This window comes from Lissotriton vulgaris, chromosome 5 (genome assembly GCF_964263255.1).
Source record: "Lissotriton vulgaris chromosome 5, aLisVul1.2, whole genome shotgun sequence".
Lineage (NCBI taxonomy): Eukaryota > Metazoa > Chordata > Amphibia > Caudata > Salamandridae > Lissotriton > Lissotriton vulgaris.
Window position 1 is genome coordinate 1695791745 of NC_141693.1, and position 16781 is coordinate 1695808525.

The window sequence follows — 16781 nt, forward strand, 5'->3', positions numbered from 1 at the left end:
GAGCTGTGACGTACACTGCAGTGGAAAGGACTAGGAGAAAAGCAAATAGGGAAACGCAGCATTTTTGCCAAGGTAGAGGCAACAGGGCAGTAGAGCACCTAGATATCAAAAGCAAGGACTTCATGTTCTATAGGCAAGACGAGGTGCATTTATCCTTCATGGGAAATGAATTGTACTTGCTTGAAATAAGAGACAGCTTGGCAAAGAAATTGGCGGCGTCCCAATGGTATTATTAAATCTTTTTTCATGCTGTTGGAGCCACAGCCGGTGTTAGGGAAATATTTGAGGCTTTTGGGGCCACAGTCTTTGCTGTGAACACTAGATTCATGCTAGCATTGGGTAGGGCGTGAGGGAAAATGATGGTTCTGGGTTTTTTCTGGATGACAGTAAAGCATAAGGATCACGAAATGTGCCAGAAGAGTTGGGGCATGGCATGGCAGACCTTTGCAGGGGAGGGATGGTTGGGGCAGGTGTGAGTTACGTTGAATGAAATGATGGGGGTATGGTGATGTGGAGAGGGCGATTAAGGGTGGGGAAAGCTAGCTTGAACTTCATATTAGTAAGGCGAAGATGTTGATATTTGAGTTATGTATTTAAGTTTCGATAGTTCACCTGTCCTAATAAAGCGGCTTTTGCTCTTTAATCTGGCATGGGTATTATGTGCCGTCTTCGCAGATGTCCAATCATAATTTTTACATAGGACGGATGTATTGAGGAACATCTGCCCGTGGGTGAATCATCCTAACTGGTTTTGGGGAGGACAGGAAGAGGCACATGTGCTTACCCTCCCTGATGGTTATGCATTACATAGAGACGTATGGAGAAACATGTCTACAGAGTCAGACTTTTTATATCTGTGTATATTACTCAGAGGTCACACAGATCACGCCTGATCACAGAGCAGGCCTGCACTATGGCACTATTATTTATTTGAGAATTTTGTAGAGCGCGCAGCGGCCCCAACAGGGCGTCCCGGCGCTGAGAGCTCTGAAAAATAGAGGTCATGGGGTCAGATTTCCACTGTTTAAGAGGAGAATAGATGTGTTTTTAGGGATTTACGGAAAGCTGATTCTGTCTGACAAGTGCGTAAGGCTAGTGGAAGCTTGTTCCAGTGCTGAGAGGTACAGACCTCAAAAGTTTTTCCACCTGCCCGAGAGCGTTTAAATCGGGGAGTTTCCAGGAAGTGGAGGGTATTTTTATGATTTTAATTAATCGAATAAAGTGGTTTTGACTTGACTTGAAGTTAGTTTCTGTGGCATGTACTCAGCATAAACCTCAGTGTGGAGAATTTGGAAGGGATTCTCTCACCCCCTCAGCGTAAACCTCAGTGTGGAGAATTTGGAAGGGATTCTCTCACCCCCTCAGCGTAAACCTCAGTATGGAGAATTCGGACGGGATTCCCTCACCCTTTCAGCGTAAACCTCAGTGTGGAGAATTCTGAAGGGATTCACTCACCCTTTCAGCGCAAACCTCAGTGTGGAGACTTTGGAAGGGATTCACTCACCCCCTAAGCGTAACCCTCAGTGTGGAGAATTCGGAAGGGATTCACTCATCCCCTCAGCGTAAACCTGTGTGGAGCATTCGGAAGGGATTCACTCACCCTTTCAGCGCAAACCTCAGTGTGGAGAATTCGGAAGGGATTCACTCACCCTTTCAACGTAAACCTCAGTGTGGAGAATTCTGAAGGGATTCACTCATCCCCTCAGCGTAAACTTCAGTGTGGAGAATTCGGAAGGGATTCGCTCACCCCCTCAGTGTTAACCTCAGTGTGGAGTATTCAGAAGGAATTCACTCACCCCCTCAGCGTAAACCTCAGTGTGGAGAATTCGAAGGGATTCGGTCACCCCCTCTAGTCAGCGCACAGGGTTACGTAGATAGAAGAGGCAGCATTTGCTCAGTGCATTATGTCGAAGTAATCTGTGGTAATACTCGTTTAGCAAATTAGTGCTAACACTAGCACTCACTCGATCAACCTTGAAAGGATACTAAGTACGAAACTGTGAATCTGCAGGATAAGCAGCTTTCGGTGTAGACCGGTTTCTTACCCTGTCAGAGACCTTGCTTCACCTCCCGCCTAAAATTAATTTTTAGAGTGCTTTAAATGTCTTGGATTTTTGAACATATACTGTAAATCAGAACAGTTTCCGGGTGGCGTCAGGTGTGGGATGGGGGATGGGTGCCTGTGGCATGCCATGAGAGAGGTGCCTCATAACACCGCAGTAAAGGTCTCATTCCTGGACTATTCGTGCATGCTGTAGGACAGAGTTGTATCGTGAGAACACCAATTATTTTCCCTTAGTTATTTGAAAGTCTTCTTAGTTTGAACCAGATCCAAAATGTTGGCTTTACAGTAAGGACAAGCAAACTAATGACCAGCAAATAAAATCTGTAAAATATCTGATCGGGAGAAAGGTGAGGGGGCAGGAATACATGTTATTTCTATGCATCGCAATACAGAAACTGTTATGGGAGAGAACTTATAAATGTGTAAAGAGAAAGCAGAGGAAGATAAAACTAAGAAGTGGAGGGCTCGAAAAGCCAAGGGTCGAGCAGCTCCATCATGAACTCTTAGCCCAGAAGCAGAGAAGACCCATGTGCCCCGAGAATGTCACAGTTCGGGGATATTAGTCCAGGATGGAAGTGAGGCTAGGGGTGCAATGTCTTGGAATTAACCAGCACTTCCTACTTCAAGTCAAAACAAATATACAATATTTTGTGCCAAAACAACAAGCAGGCGCCCTGAGAATCCATATAATGGATTTAAGTATAGAGAAAACTGCTGCTATATTGCAAGTACGGATGCTCTGCAAAGGGATTAATTCCAATTCAGTTTTAAAGTACACCACAAAATATAAATTCATTAATGCAGTAATACTCACTTTTAGAAATGCAGAGTAGATATTAACATTAAAACTGGCTTGTTGAGAGGGACACAATGCAGAGCTAGGAGTTCAAGTCCTCAGTTGCAACTCTCTGATAATCAGGGTTTTATTAGGACAAACAATAAGCCAGCCGGCATTTGCGGATAATGACCTTTCCGAAAACATGGTTAAGTTAGTAGCAAAGGGATCATTCATTATTGGAGAAAAGTGTGGTAATGTTACCATTTTGAAGCTGGCCAGGTCTTTAATTTCAGTCAAATCAAGTCCCGAAACACTGCAGCTGCAAACTGAATACTTACTTGCCGTCACAGCGCCTTGTACATGGCAGTAAGATATCCGCTCCCAAACAACTATCTCCTCAACCCTGGAATAGAACTTACAATGACACAGAAACGAAAAAGCAGCTTTGAAATTCTTCATCTTGAAGATTTCTCTTCAGGGGAGTTTCGAAAGGTTCGCCCTTATTTTTGGTTCCTTTTTAGGTGAAGCCAAGCAGCGCGCATGCACTGCGAGGCATGCTATATCCAGCGTATGGGCATTCAGCACACATCGTTTTTTTAATGCAAATTTTATTGGATTTCGTTGGAATATTACATAATGGCCAACATGGCCAGACAAAACATTACAGTGCAGTAACACCCCGTCACCCACCCTCCTTAATACTGATAAATAATTTGCAGGCAGACCGCCCCTACCATTGCGGACAATAATCTCATGAGCTCTATTCAGGGAATGCAACTGTGGGTTAGTGTATGCTAGGGGACCGGGGGATTCATGACCTTTTATTAAACTGTCGAACCTCTGTGTCAAGAAGGGAGTCTACTGACAGCATTGAAGCCAATGCAATACCCCTCTCTCTCCCAAATCTTTACGTGTTTCTGTGGACACCCCCTTGCTAGGAACACCGCTACTTCCATCCCCATGCAATGGTCCATTCCCAACTTCCAGGTGCCTATTGTGGGTGGGGACACATCTCGCCACAATCTAGCAATATCCAGTTTAGCCGGGTTGGGCCCAGAAAGAGTAAGTTCCTCTTATATCTATTACCTCCAATGCCATCTGTACTATGAAGTAGTAATATTGTCTTTATGTGGAAGGGGATCTCCCATGACAGCACCCTCTTCAAACAGGTCACTACACCTCTCCAGAAGCTCGTCAAGGTTGTGCACTCCCAGGCTGTATTTAAAAAGGTGCAGTCAGCCAATTCACACCTCAGCAAGGCAATGACTCACATGCACCATAACCAACATCTAGTGGAGTAGATTCCATGAAGGAATTTCAAATGAATAAGGCGCAGCCTGCCGATAACGCTGCTTCACGTGGGGCCATCAGATCCTCGGTCCAATCATCATTGTCCAGTGTGGATATGTCTTCCTGTCAAGTCTGTCTCAAGGCCAGGAGTGTGTAAGTACTATGTGTCACTAGTGTCTGATATACTTGCCTTATTTTACTATTGCCCAAGGCCCCGTCCATAATCTACCCTCTAGAGCGTTGAATTCAGGTAGTCCCTGCAAGCCCTGTATATAGGGAGTTATGGCATGCCGTATTTGAAAGTATTGATACAGTTGTTGACGGTGCAGTTGAAAATCCTTCTAAAGTTACTGAAAGGATTTAAGAGTTGGGCCATGTGTGATATCCCCTAGAGTTGAAATGCCAATGGCATCCCACTGCCGGAATCCCGAGAGGGACGCCACCTGAGTCATAAAGGTCCCGCCCCCCCATAAAGATGTAATCTAGGTCAATAAGGCTCACCATCCCATTTGTTTCAATGTTTGTTTCCACAGTCGGAACACTGTTTGGGTTGCCTGTAGGATGTGACTGCCTATCCTGCCACCGTAAAGGAAGTTTGTAAGTGAGGCACCTCCCATCGCCTTGAGTTCTGTCGAATATTCTGGGTCAGCCCATGATGCGTACTACCATTTATTAATAAGGAGAAGGTGAGATGCTGCATAGTAGGACTAAATGTCTGGGACAGCAATACCCCCATTAAAAGTTGACTGAACATATGTCCATAGGACAATCCGCGCAGCCCCTCGTCTCATAAGAACTGTGTATGGGCAGAGGTGGCCTGCTTGAACCATGTTGGGGGATGGGGTATGGGTATTTCTGTAATTGATAGAGCAATCTCGCATGTACACCATTTTGTAGATCATGTAACTGCCAAAAAGGGAAAGATGCAATGGGGACTAGACCTTGATCTCCTCCCGTGAACATGGTGTAGTAATGGGGAAATATTATGGTCCCAGGCTAGAGCAGCATTCGGAGTGATATATACGCCCAAATATTTGAAACCCTCCATTACGATATTGAGATCAGAAGCTGTAGTGATTGAGCTATTTTATGGATAAATGGCTCGATTATGACCATTGCCCACTACCATCTCAGTATATTTTGGCCTAATATAGTGATGTGTAGGCCTGTTTCTGACTTTGTCTTGCTTAACGGCAGTGCTGACTATTGCCTTTGACATGCTCTCATGTCATCTTGCTTTGCAATTTATATGGTCACATAAAATGGTGATGTGTAGGCCTGCCACACTACAAAGTAGGGTTTGATTATATACCTTTCGGTTTCTGACTTTATCTTGCTTAATGGCAGGGCTTGCCTATTGGCTTTGGCATAATCTTAAGCCATCTTGCATACTCATTTTGGCTTCTTGCGGGAGTAGTGGCGTACGCTAAAGCGACTCCATTTTCTGAGCTGTCTCCATCTTCTGAGCCTGTCTAGGTGAGAAGTTATGTTTTGCTTTCACTTGTTTTCTGCACTCTGCATGCTGGTAGAAACCAGTTCTTATCGGAGGAATGTACATGCTCTGTCTCGAAGTCATAGCAAAGGCCTGATCAACCGATGCTGTGGCCTTGGCGCGAAGTGGTACGGAATCTGATGAGAGAGATAGAGGGGGCGAGGCTTGCTAGAAGCTTCGTCCTACCTTTCCACTTCTACTAAAGGAGCTGTCTGAGACCTAATCTCTGGTAGTTCATCACAGTACAGACGTGTAGCTGTGACGGTGGAGCAGAGAATCCTGTTTTGGCTGGAGAAACGGACTCCCCTCTGGCAAAGTGAAAATGAAATGTGTAGAAACTTGGTGAGGTGTTCCACCAACTCTTATTTTCGAGCTGTTCTTATCTAACTATCTTCTCCTATTTTCAGGTTCCTTATATTTGTATACATATACGTTCTATATATATGTTATTCTGATTGCATTTAGTGATCATATAATTGGTAGTTTGAAGTTGGTGCTGTAAGTGATATAGATGGCCTATCGTGACATAGTAGTGATTTCTTCCTTTTGTCCTTCTATCATTGTGTAATAAAGAAACCCCAGAGCATATCATTATTTGTCTGTGTTCCTTGGGATGGGAGGTCAGGACCCTTCTGACCCAAATGCTGTAGCACCGGAAGGATGGTAAGTTTCCCTTCCTGCAGGCAGTTGTTGAGAGAGGGAAGTCCCGCTCTCATCCAGAGAAGCCTAAAGTGGTAAGTATTCTACCCGAGGCATTGTTAGGAGGGGCATGCGTTGTTTATACATCCCACCTGGGTGGGCTTTGTTGCGTTGTTTACCGAGTGGCCCCTTGTTTGCGTTGTTTTCCCGGGTTGTTTGCGTTGTCGCCACTGGTATTGTTCTTGCGTTGTTATTGTTGTTTGCAAGCTCCTCGGCAATAGCTATATATATCTTTAGTTGTTAGTATTCTTCCTTTCTTGGGTAAGTATATATGAAGTATTGTGTCCTTTTGGGTCCCAAGAAGGGATAAGGTCGTATGCCCTGGTGATTGGCAGAATTATCAGGTCATTACAGAAGCCCATACCCAATCTCTCTCAGACTCTCTCATAAAGAACACTACAGATTTCTCTGCATTTGTATGCAATCCCAACGTCTCTCCAAAGTTATGCAGGATGGATTAGTTACTTACCTGTAATCCTAGTTCTCTTCCAGGGGTATACTCATTAAAGTCATAAGCACTGAATAATCGCCGCCCATGAGCGGGAACCCGGAACACATAACTAAATACATATATATGTGTAAATATATAACAAGAGTACATAGTACTGAAGAAATTATACACATATACATGTATACACTAATAATATGCATCCCAACCATAACCTATAGGCTAATAAAGCCATAATTACATATTTTCTGCAGAATGAAAATAAACCATAGAAACAATGCAAGAAAGAGGCAGGAGCCTAAAATGCATTCCACAGACAGAACATTTTTCATCAAGGAAACTGTAATAAAAGGCAATTAGCCTATGTAGGCTGCATAAAGAAATAACATCCCTGTACAGAATATCAGACTGGCACCTCGCCTTTAAGGCCTCAGAGAATCTGAACACTTTGCCTTTAAGGCCTCCAGGGGGAACTCTGCTCCCATCATGCCCCACAGGTGACAGTTAGGTCAGTTCTTTTGTAAGGTACAGTAAACCTTGCAGGTATCTGCATATATAAGATCAAAACAAACATATTAACCCCTTCGGTGCTCATGACGAGCTCAGCTCGTCATGAGGCACAGTTCTCGTGTGCTCATGACGAGCTGAGCTTGTCATGACCACAACCGTTTCTATTGTGGTACAGCACAGGGGAAGAATACCACGAGCAGCCAAGGTGTTAAACCATAATGCTACTGCTCGCCCGGGGAGGCGGGAGAGTACTTATGACTTTAATGAGTATACCCCTGGAAGAGAACTAGGATTACAGGTATGTAACTAATCCTTCTCTTCCAGGGGATACTCATTAATAGTCATAAGCACTGAATAGAATAGCAAGCTTATACCCACTCCAAAGCGAGCGAGCAGAAAATACAAGTAATAACAGTTTGACACACATATTCTAGTTAGAAGCAGCAAATACATTTCTGAGCGATGCCTGACCAACCTGAGCATCAGCCTGTGTGTCTGAGTCAAGACAGTAATGGCGAGTAAAGGTATGCACTGAACGCCATGTAGCTGCCTTACAGATTTCTGCCATAGGAACATTTCTAAGGAGAGCTGTCGTGGAAGCTTTCCCTCTTGTAGAACGAGCCTTAGGTCTTCCTGCCAAAGACCTGTTTGACAACTGATACGCTAGGACAATACAAGACACAATCCACCTAGATATGGATCTTTTGGAGGCCGCAGAGCCCGTATTAATAGGACCATAGTTGATGAACAAAATCGGACTGCCACAAAGTCTTTGTTCTGTCCAGATAAAACTTAAGAACTCTTTTAAGATCTAAAGAGTGTAGAGCTCTTTCTGCAGGATTGGTAGGATTTGGGAAAAAAAGTTGGTAATGTTATAGTTTGATTAATGTGAAAATCTGACACAAACTTGGGCAAAAAGGAAGGATGCATCCTGAGTACCACTCTATTAGCATTAAACACAATGAAAGGTTCCTTGCAACACAGAGCCTGGATCTCGCTCACTCTACGAGCAGAGGTAATGGCTACAAGGAACGCTACCTTCCAAGTCAAGTGTTGCAAGGAGGCCTTATGTATAGATTCAAAAGGAGCACCCATTAACTTAGTTAACACCACATTAAGCTCCCAAGGTGGAGAAAGGGACCCGACTGGCGTATACACCTTTCGTAAACCTTCCAGAAAATCTTTCACTACAGGCATCCTAAAAAAGGAAGTCGGAGTAGGAGATTTCCTGTAGTCCGTGATCGCTGCAAGATGGACTTTAATAGAGCTAAACTGAAGACCAGACCTCGCCAAATGTAACAAATAAGGTAGAATCACCTGTTCTTGACCATGTATAGGATCAAGACTATTGGTCTCACACCACAGAAAGAATCGTTTCCATTTAAAACCATATGATTTCCTTGTAGAAGGTTGCTTTGCCTCCTTAAGGATATGCATACACTCTGGATTCAACTGCAAGTGTCCATACTGGATGACTTCAGGAGCCATGCTGCGTAGGGAGGACAGGTTGGGGTGGAACACTCTCCCCATCTGTTTGGACAGAAGATCCGGGCGACAGCAACCTCCTATGTGGCACTTCTGACAACTGAAGGAGATCTGGCCACTCGGGGGCAATCAGAATCATCCTGGACTTGGTTTTGTACATCCTGTTGGTATCAATGGGGTTGGAGGAAAAGCCTACAGTAAGTTCTGACACCAGTCTATCAAAAGGGCATTCCCTTGAGACCCGACCTGGGGAAAACCTGGACGCAAAGACGGGGCATTTTGCGTTTCCCACGTCTGCGAACAGGTCGATATCTGGAATTCCCCATGCTTGAAAAATACTGTTTGCGACATCCTCTTTGAGGACCCAATCGTGAGCCTCGACGAAGTCCCTGCTGAGGAAATCCGCCTGCGAGTTGAGGGACCCGGGCAGATGCACTGCTGTTATCGACAAGTCTCTCGCCAGTAGCCAATTCCAGATGGTCTGGGCTTCCATGGACAGAGTCCTGGACCTGGTACCCCCCCTGCATGTTTAAATAATACATTGTAGTTGTATTGTATTGCAACAGGAGGGACCGAGACTGGAATGATGGAAACAGGGACATGAGAGCCAGATGAACCGCTCTTAGTTCCAGCAGGTTGATGTGATAGCCCTTCTCGGAATCTGACCATAGCCCTTGTATTTTTTTTATTTATTTTTTTTTATTTTTTTTTTAGGGGAAAGCGCAAACGCAGTCCCCCACTACCAGAAATTATGCAGTCGAGTATCCCGCATTTAGGGACATCGCAGGGGTCAGCACATCCGAAGTGCAATGGATGAGCCTCACCCTGGGAGAACCACCTTTGTGATCATGGTGTCTCTCCTGCCAGGTAAGTATACCATAGCCCTTGTACTTGCAGAGGGCCCATATGAGCACCCCAACCCTGGAGTGAGGCGTCTGTGATCAGAGTTTGAGTAGGAGGATCTTGATGAAATGGCACTTCTTGCATTAAGTGGGACCTTCATCCACCGTCGGATGGAATCTTTGGCAGACTGATGAAGGAGTATTCGATCCTCCCAGCACCCCGTCCTCTGTCTCCACTGATCCTCTAAACACTGTTGCAGAGGACGCATGTGCAATCCTGCGTTTGGAACTATGAAGATGCACAACGCCATCGACCCCAGAAGAGAAGATACTTGGCAAACTGTCGGGGACGTGGTTTGAACAAGAAGCTGACATTTCGTCCTGATTGATAACCACCTCTCCTCCGAAGGACACATGTTTTCTTCTGCCGTGTCCAAAAGAGCTCCCAGATAGTGGATTTGCTGGGTTGGGTTCATTATCGATTTCTTGAAATTGACCTGAAGACCCAACTTGTGCATGAGCTGAAGGCATATTGAAAGATGATCTTCCAGAAGAGATGGGGATGAACTTTTTAGGAGACAATCGTCCAAGTTAGGATATATGAAAATCCTCTGTCTGAGAAGGAAGGCAGCTACCACCGCCACACACTTCGAGAATGTTTGGGGAGCTGACTTTAGTCCGAATGGAAGTACTGCATACTGGTAGTGATGAACAGACACTTGAAATCTGAGAAATTTGCAATGCCTCTTTGAGATTGGAACATGAAAATATGCATCCTTCAGGTCGATGGAACACATCCAGTCCCCCTGATGTAACTGGGGAAATATTTGATGGAGCGCTAACATCCGAAATTTCTCCCTTCGAATAAATCTGTTCAACATCCTTAAATCCAGTATAGGTCTGAATTCTGCATTGGGACCTTTCTTTCTCACCAAGAAGAAGCGGGAGTACAGACCTTGGTTTCTCTGTGACAGAGGAACTTCCTCTATGGCTTTTTTGCACAAAAGGATGTTTACTTCTTTTTTATGAAAAACTCTTTGGACGTATGGCAGAAGGAGGTGATTTGAATTTGAGGAGATAACCATTTTGGATTATGTCAATGACCCATTTGTCCTTTGTCAATTTTCTCCACTCGTCCAAGTATAAAGCAATGCTTCCTCCTACCGGAGTGGACCACAGCTGTGGAGGAAGTTCTTTCTCATTGCTTCTGAGGTTGCTTCGCCGCAGAGGACTGCTGTCTATTTCCTCCTCTGCCTCGCCCAGGCCTGCGCTGTTGAAACTGCGACCTCTGTTGAGACTGCCCCTGGTTTTGCGTCGACCAGTTTGACGTTTGCCCACGTTGTTGAAACAACCTCTTGTCGTAGGGGCGAAAACGTAGTCGGAACTCCTTTTTCTCTAGGCCAACCGAGTATCAAGCTCCGCTTTTATCTTGGCCATCTCATCATCCGCATGAGATCCAAATAATGTTGACCCATTGAAGGGCAAATTAACTATTTTCCTTTGGGCACCTGGCTTAAGGCCCGTGAGGCGCAGCCAAGCCGACCTCCTGGAGCATATGCCGTGGGCCTACCCATGCGCTGCAAGATCCGCAGAATCAACCGCCGCAGAATCAGCAGCCGCACTGATACTCTGGTTTGCCACCAAACCACCTTCTCCCACAATCTCAAGGAAGTCCTTCTGATCTTCCTTAGGAAGCTTCTCCGCAAATATAGACAGAGTCCCATAGGAGACGATCATAGCGACCCAGTAAAGCCGCAGCAATGGCCACTCTCATGACTGATCCAGCGGTGTTACACATCCTCTGCCCCAAGGAGTCCATGTTTTTACTGTCTTTGTCTGGCGGAGCAGATGAGACAGACGTTGCTGAGTGGGCCTTTCTGGCCGCAGCCACTATTAGCGAATCTGGAGGTGGATCTGTACGCAGAAACATAGGATCCTGATCCGGTGCTTTATACTTTTTTGCAATTCTTGAAGGCCCGGAGCCCACTGTAGCTGGCGTCAAGAAGATATTCATTGCCGGTTCTAACAAACCAGGCACTAACGGAAGAAGAGGTCTAGCAGACAATTTATGATGTAGCGTTTCAAATAGGACAGAAGACTTCACAGGAGGCACTGCCATCGTTATATTGAACTTGCTAGCCCCACGGCATAATACCTCATTGAAAAGTTCCCAGATCAACCACCGGAGATATCCTGGAAGGTGGAGTAGATGAGATCGTGGGTGAATAGTCTCTGTAAGACTATCTCGATGGAGAGGAAGAGGCAGGAGATCTATGCCTTCTCCTAGGAGTAGGAGACCGATGAGACCTACTGCGCTCTCTAGAATGCGAACGCCTCCGCACTGGAGATCTAGATCTTCTTGGAAAACCACCAGCCGGTGGCCTTGAAGCTGCCAAAGTAAGAGGCCTGTCATTGGGCCCTGGCTGCATCTTCCAATGGGGAATGCTTTCCAGCCATCTAGGAGACATGTTCACAGGAGGTGTTCTACACATCGGAGAGCCCTCCGGGGTAACTTGCACAATCTGAATTCCCATTGAGGAAGAAGACGCTGAAGATGAACTCCGAATAGACTGCGGAGATCTTGAAGTCGTCTCTCTGGGAACCGATTGCCTGTCCCTTGACGTTGAATTTCTCGACCTCGAGCCAGAATGCGCCACAATAGAAGATTCTCTGTGCGGAGAGGCTCTTACTACTGAAGACCTGTCCACAGACGTCCTCAACGTCAGATCTTTCGAAGTAGACCTTGGAGGGTCAGCCAAAGGTCTTGACGCCGACTCCGACCTCAACAAAGACCTATGAGAGGTCCGAGAGGCCGATCCAGAGTGTCTCGACGCCGACCGCGAGGCAGGTGGCGGAGACCTCGACGTCCGTTCCGACGTCGACAGAGCCCTTTCAATCCTCGAGCCCGAGGCATGTCTCGACGTCGACCCATGTCTCGACGGCGACCTTGATCTAATTTTTTCTTCAGGTCTCGACGTCGTGGCTCTCTATCTCGATGTCGATCTCACTTTCTCTCTCGACGTCGATCTCACTCTTCCTCTCGACGTCGCTCTCACTCTTCCTCTCGACGTTGACCTCACTCTCTCTCTTGACATCGATCGTCTTACTCTCGACGTCGTCCTCACAGCAACCTACACCAAACGCCTCGATGTCGACAAGCTTCTCGACTGCGACCTCGTGCTCCGCTTTGACATCGACTTGTGCCTTAGCGGCGATAACTTCGATATCGATGTACTTCTTTCCACTGGTTTCGACGTCAACATACCTGACGGCGATCTAGATTTCAACGTCGAACTCACTTTTTTCGATGTTGACGCTTCCTGATGTCGTTTTCTTTTGCTTTTACCCTCAGGAGAAGCAGACCTTTGACGTTTTGACAAAGAGGGGGGTCTTCCAGATGAAAACTCACTTCCTACCCCCTTTTCCTGATGCCTTTTTCTCTCCAGAAGTCCCAAAAGTCGAATTTTCTCTCTTTCCTTTAAAGTTCTTCTGAAAAGCTTGAGGCAATTATAAAAAATTTCCACATCATGCGTGGAAGGTAGACAAACCACACAAACAGAATGGGGATCTGTTTTTGACATCTTCTTCCCACAGAAAGGACAGTTGTAGAATAAAGGTGGCATAACTGTCTAAAACATTCTAGAACAATTAGTTAGAAAAGGTAGAATATTACCACCAGCAACAAATACTGTCAAATAAGACCGGAAAAAAACAAATTCTGACTGAAAAACAATAAAATTCAGCAGAGCTCAAGTTCCAGGTTCCTCACAGAATAAGTCAGAAAAAAGAACCTACCTAACTGTCACCTGTGGGGCATGATGGGAGCAGAGTTCCCCCTGGAGGCCTTAAAGGCAGTGTGTTCAGATTCTCTGAGGCCTTAAAGGCGAGGTGCCAGTCTGATTTTCTGTACAGGGATGTTATTTCTTTATGCAGCCTACATAGGCTAATTGCCTTTTATACCAGTTTCCTTGATTAAAATAAAAGGTTTTTCTGTCTGTGGAATGCATTTTAGGCTCCTGCCTCTTTCTTGCATTGTTTCTATGGTTTATTTTTATTCTGCAGAAAATATGTAATTATGGCTTTATTAGCCTATAGGTTACGGTTGGGCTGCATATTATTAGTGTATACATGTATATGTGTATAATTTCTTCAGTACTATGTACTCTTGTTATATATTTACACATATATATGTATTTAGTTATGTGTTCCGGGTTCCCGCTCATGGGCAGAGATTATTCAGTACTTATGAATATTAATGAGTATCCCCTGGAAGAGAACTTCGGTAGACGCAGGCCTGAGGAGCGTGGATTAGTGAGGAAGAACAATGCATCATCAGCATAGAGAGCAACTCAGTCTGAGAGGTCCTGTGAGCATTCAAATCCAGTCAGCAGGTGGTCCGAACAGATCCAGTTTGCTAGGGTTATATTACAAGGGCAAATAATAGCAAGGAGAGTGGGCATCCCTGTCGAGTTAACCTACTTACCATGAGGGGGGGTCGAAAACATCCCCGCTGCTCTAACGGATACCGTCAAGTTGGTATATAGGAGTTTCACATAATTGAGGAAGCGTGGGCCGAAGTTAATGCTCTGCAGCAGAGCAAACAAGAACTGCCAGCTAACAGAGTTGAAAGATTTGTCCATATTCGCTAAGAGAACTTCTGCAGGGCCAGCCAAACGATTGACCATTGCCAGTGTGCTGTAGACGCGTCTAATGTTGTGGTGTGTGGACCGCTGGGGCATAATGCCCGCTTGGTCCAAGGGCACCAGATCAGGCATGTGCGTCAATAATCTATTAGCTAGGGTTTTAGCCAGCAGCTTCACCTTGAAATTAAGAAGGGAAATTGGTCGGTAAGAAGGATGTAGATCATGAGTTCTCCCCGGTTTTCGGAAGACTACAATCTCTGCATGTTGCTAGTCCAGAGGGAGCATGGCGGTGTCTGAAGTTTCCTTCATGGCCTCTAGTAATGGTGAGACATAAAATGCGTCAGAAACTCGCTCGGGAAACAGTTTGGTCCTGGAGACTTTCCAGTTCACATTTCCGCCAGGGCCCACGCCAGTTCCTCTACTGTGAGCTTCTCCTCCAGCTGTTGACGTGCCTTAGCTGATAAAACACATGGAGGGATATCCTTGAGAAATTCTTGGACCAGCTCCAAACTCACGTGGTCATTTGGGGTATAGAGCTCCCTGTAATAATCTGCAAAGCTTTGGGCAACTTCCTTTAGCCCAGAAATAAAATTTCCCTGTGGGTCCCTGCACCACCAGAACAGGCGCAACATTGCTCGCTGCCATGCACAGTCTGTGAAATATGTGGTTTGTGTGGCTTACCAGGCCGTCTTTGCCTCGAGTATGTGTTGTTTGTATAGTTGTTGGGTCAGATTTAGCTGTAGCCTTGTGGCCGGGTTGTCCTGCTTCCTACATTCATTTTCTAGCCTCTTGATTTGAGTTTCAAAATCTATTTGTTCCTGGGGGCTTCCCAGACGGTCCCTTGCACAAAAACTAATTTCTAACCCTCGAATAGTAGGCTTTAGGACCTACCATAGGACTACATTCGTGGAGGCTGGTGATGTATTAAGTGTAAAGTATTCCCCGATTGCTTTTTGTAGGGTGGTCCGGTATACTGGGTTCCGGAGATGCCATCTGCCCCCAAAACCTAGGGCAGTTGGCCCAGGTGTGCAAGTCTATAGAGACAGGGGAGTATTCGGAGAGACCCAGAGGATGGATATGGGGCAAAGACACTCTGTGCAGGTATGTGGTCGGGATAAAGAGATAATCTAGAAGAGAAAAGGATCTGTGGAAAATTGAGTAATATGTATACGCATTCTCAGTCAGATGGTAGGTCCTCCATGTGTCTGCCCACCCCAGTATTGTTATCTAGGTTGATAATTTAGTGTCTTTTTGAACTAGGTTTACCCTATTAGGCCGCCATGTGTCTACCCTCAGATGGATGACATTGTTCCGGTCCCCTCGCCCAACCAGGTAGAGACTATCTGGCAACTCACCCAGTACATAAAGGGAGCACTCCACAAAGGTAGCCCCTACTTGGGGGGGGAGGGGGCACGTAGACACTTAATAGTGTGAACGGCTCCCCGTGGAGGTCGCCCGTCTAAGTTAGATAGTAAACGGGACCCGGTGATGAATTAGAATGGCTGTGCCTCAGAAGCCCCATGTAAATCTAGAGTGAAACACCTGGGTAAAACTAAGACGGGCCAAACAGGAAGTTTTAGTCACCACAAGATGAGCCTCTTGTAGGAGGAGGATATCTGTCCCAATGTGTTTGGCATGGAGGTGGACTGACCCTCGCTTGATATTAACCTCCCTCTCATTCCCCGTTACAATGCGGAATTGACCCCCTGTGTCCCCCGTTATGTGATTAGTCATGTGTAGCGCAGCTTAGGGAGGATCGGATCTAAAAGAGTGCTTAAGGTAGTGTGAATGACGTAAATGCGACCGTTCAAAATCCAAAAAACAATACTGTGACAAACGTCGCCGCCCCCTCCTCCTTCCCAAAACTTCACAAAATGGGAAGTATCTGTCACGGCCTGAACCACTACCGAACCCCAACTGCGGTAATGGGAGAGAGCGCGCCACCAAAGAATACCAAAAACCCAACACCTGAAAAAAAATTAACCTCTAGAAAGGATTCCTAGGAATGACTCTCTAGGGTGGCAGCATTTAGGTAAGGAACCCTCTCAGCTCCACGGAGAACCACCTGACACTACCCCCCTCAACACGATGACTCCGGGAGCTGCATGCATACTCAATGAAAAGGGGAGGGTTGAGAGATAAAGTCTTAATCATGGTATCCGTCTTACATGGGTCCAAAGTATAAACAAACATTTTGGAAGTAATATCTGTTCCCAGTAACTAACCTTTGATGGTGGATACACCATCGCGGGTGCCCCCCACTTCACTCCACCTGGCTGCCAACCACAGCCCGTGCCCTCCATATAGTCAACCCACCTTACCAATGTTGCATGTCTTTGTAGTTGTATCATATAAAGGAGGAAAATGGCAGCAAACCCGGTAAACCACGCTGAGATGGTGATGAGGAAAATGGGGAATGGGTGAAGCGTGCTTTATATCGGTCTCACAGGGGACTGCAGTCATATAGGGGTTTAAATGATAGATGTCTGCACGCGAGCTCCTCCGAGATGAGCAAGATCTGTTGCAGCG

At 45.9% G+C, this 16781-nt stretch overlaps 1 protein-coding gene and 1 non-coding gene across 2 annotated transcripts in view; both read right to left on the reverse strand.

Annotated features, from left to right (window-relative positions):
* NSF (N-ethylmaleimide sensitive factor, vesicle fusing ATPase) overlaps positions 1-16781 on the reverse strand; it is a 696320-nt gene that overhangs the window by 538475 nt on the left and 141064 nt on the right. The window lies entirely within an intron of this gene.
* Positions 9479-9642, reverse strand: LOC147716981 (U1 spliceosomal RNA). The gene has a single exon (XR_015296296.1). It is a non-coding gene; the product is annotated as a U1 spliceosomal RNA (small nuclear RNA).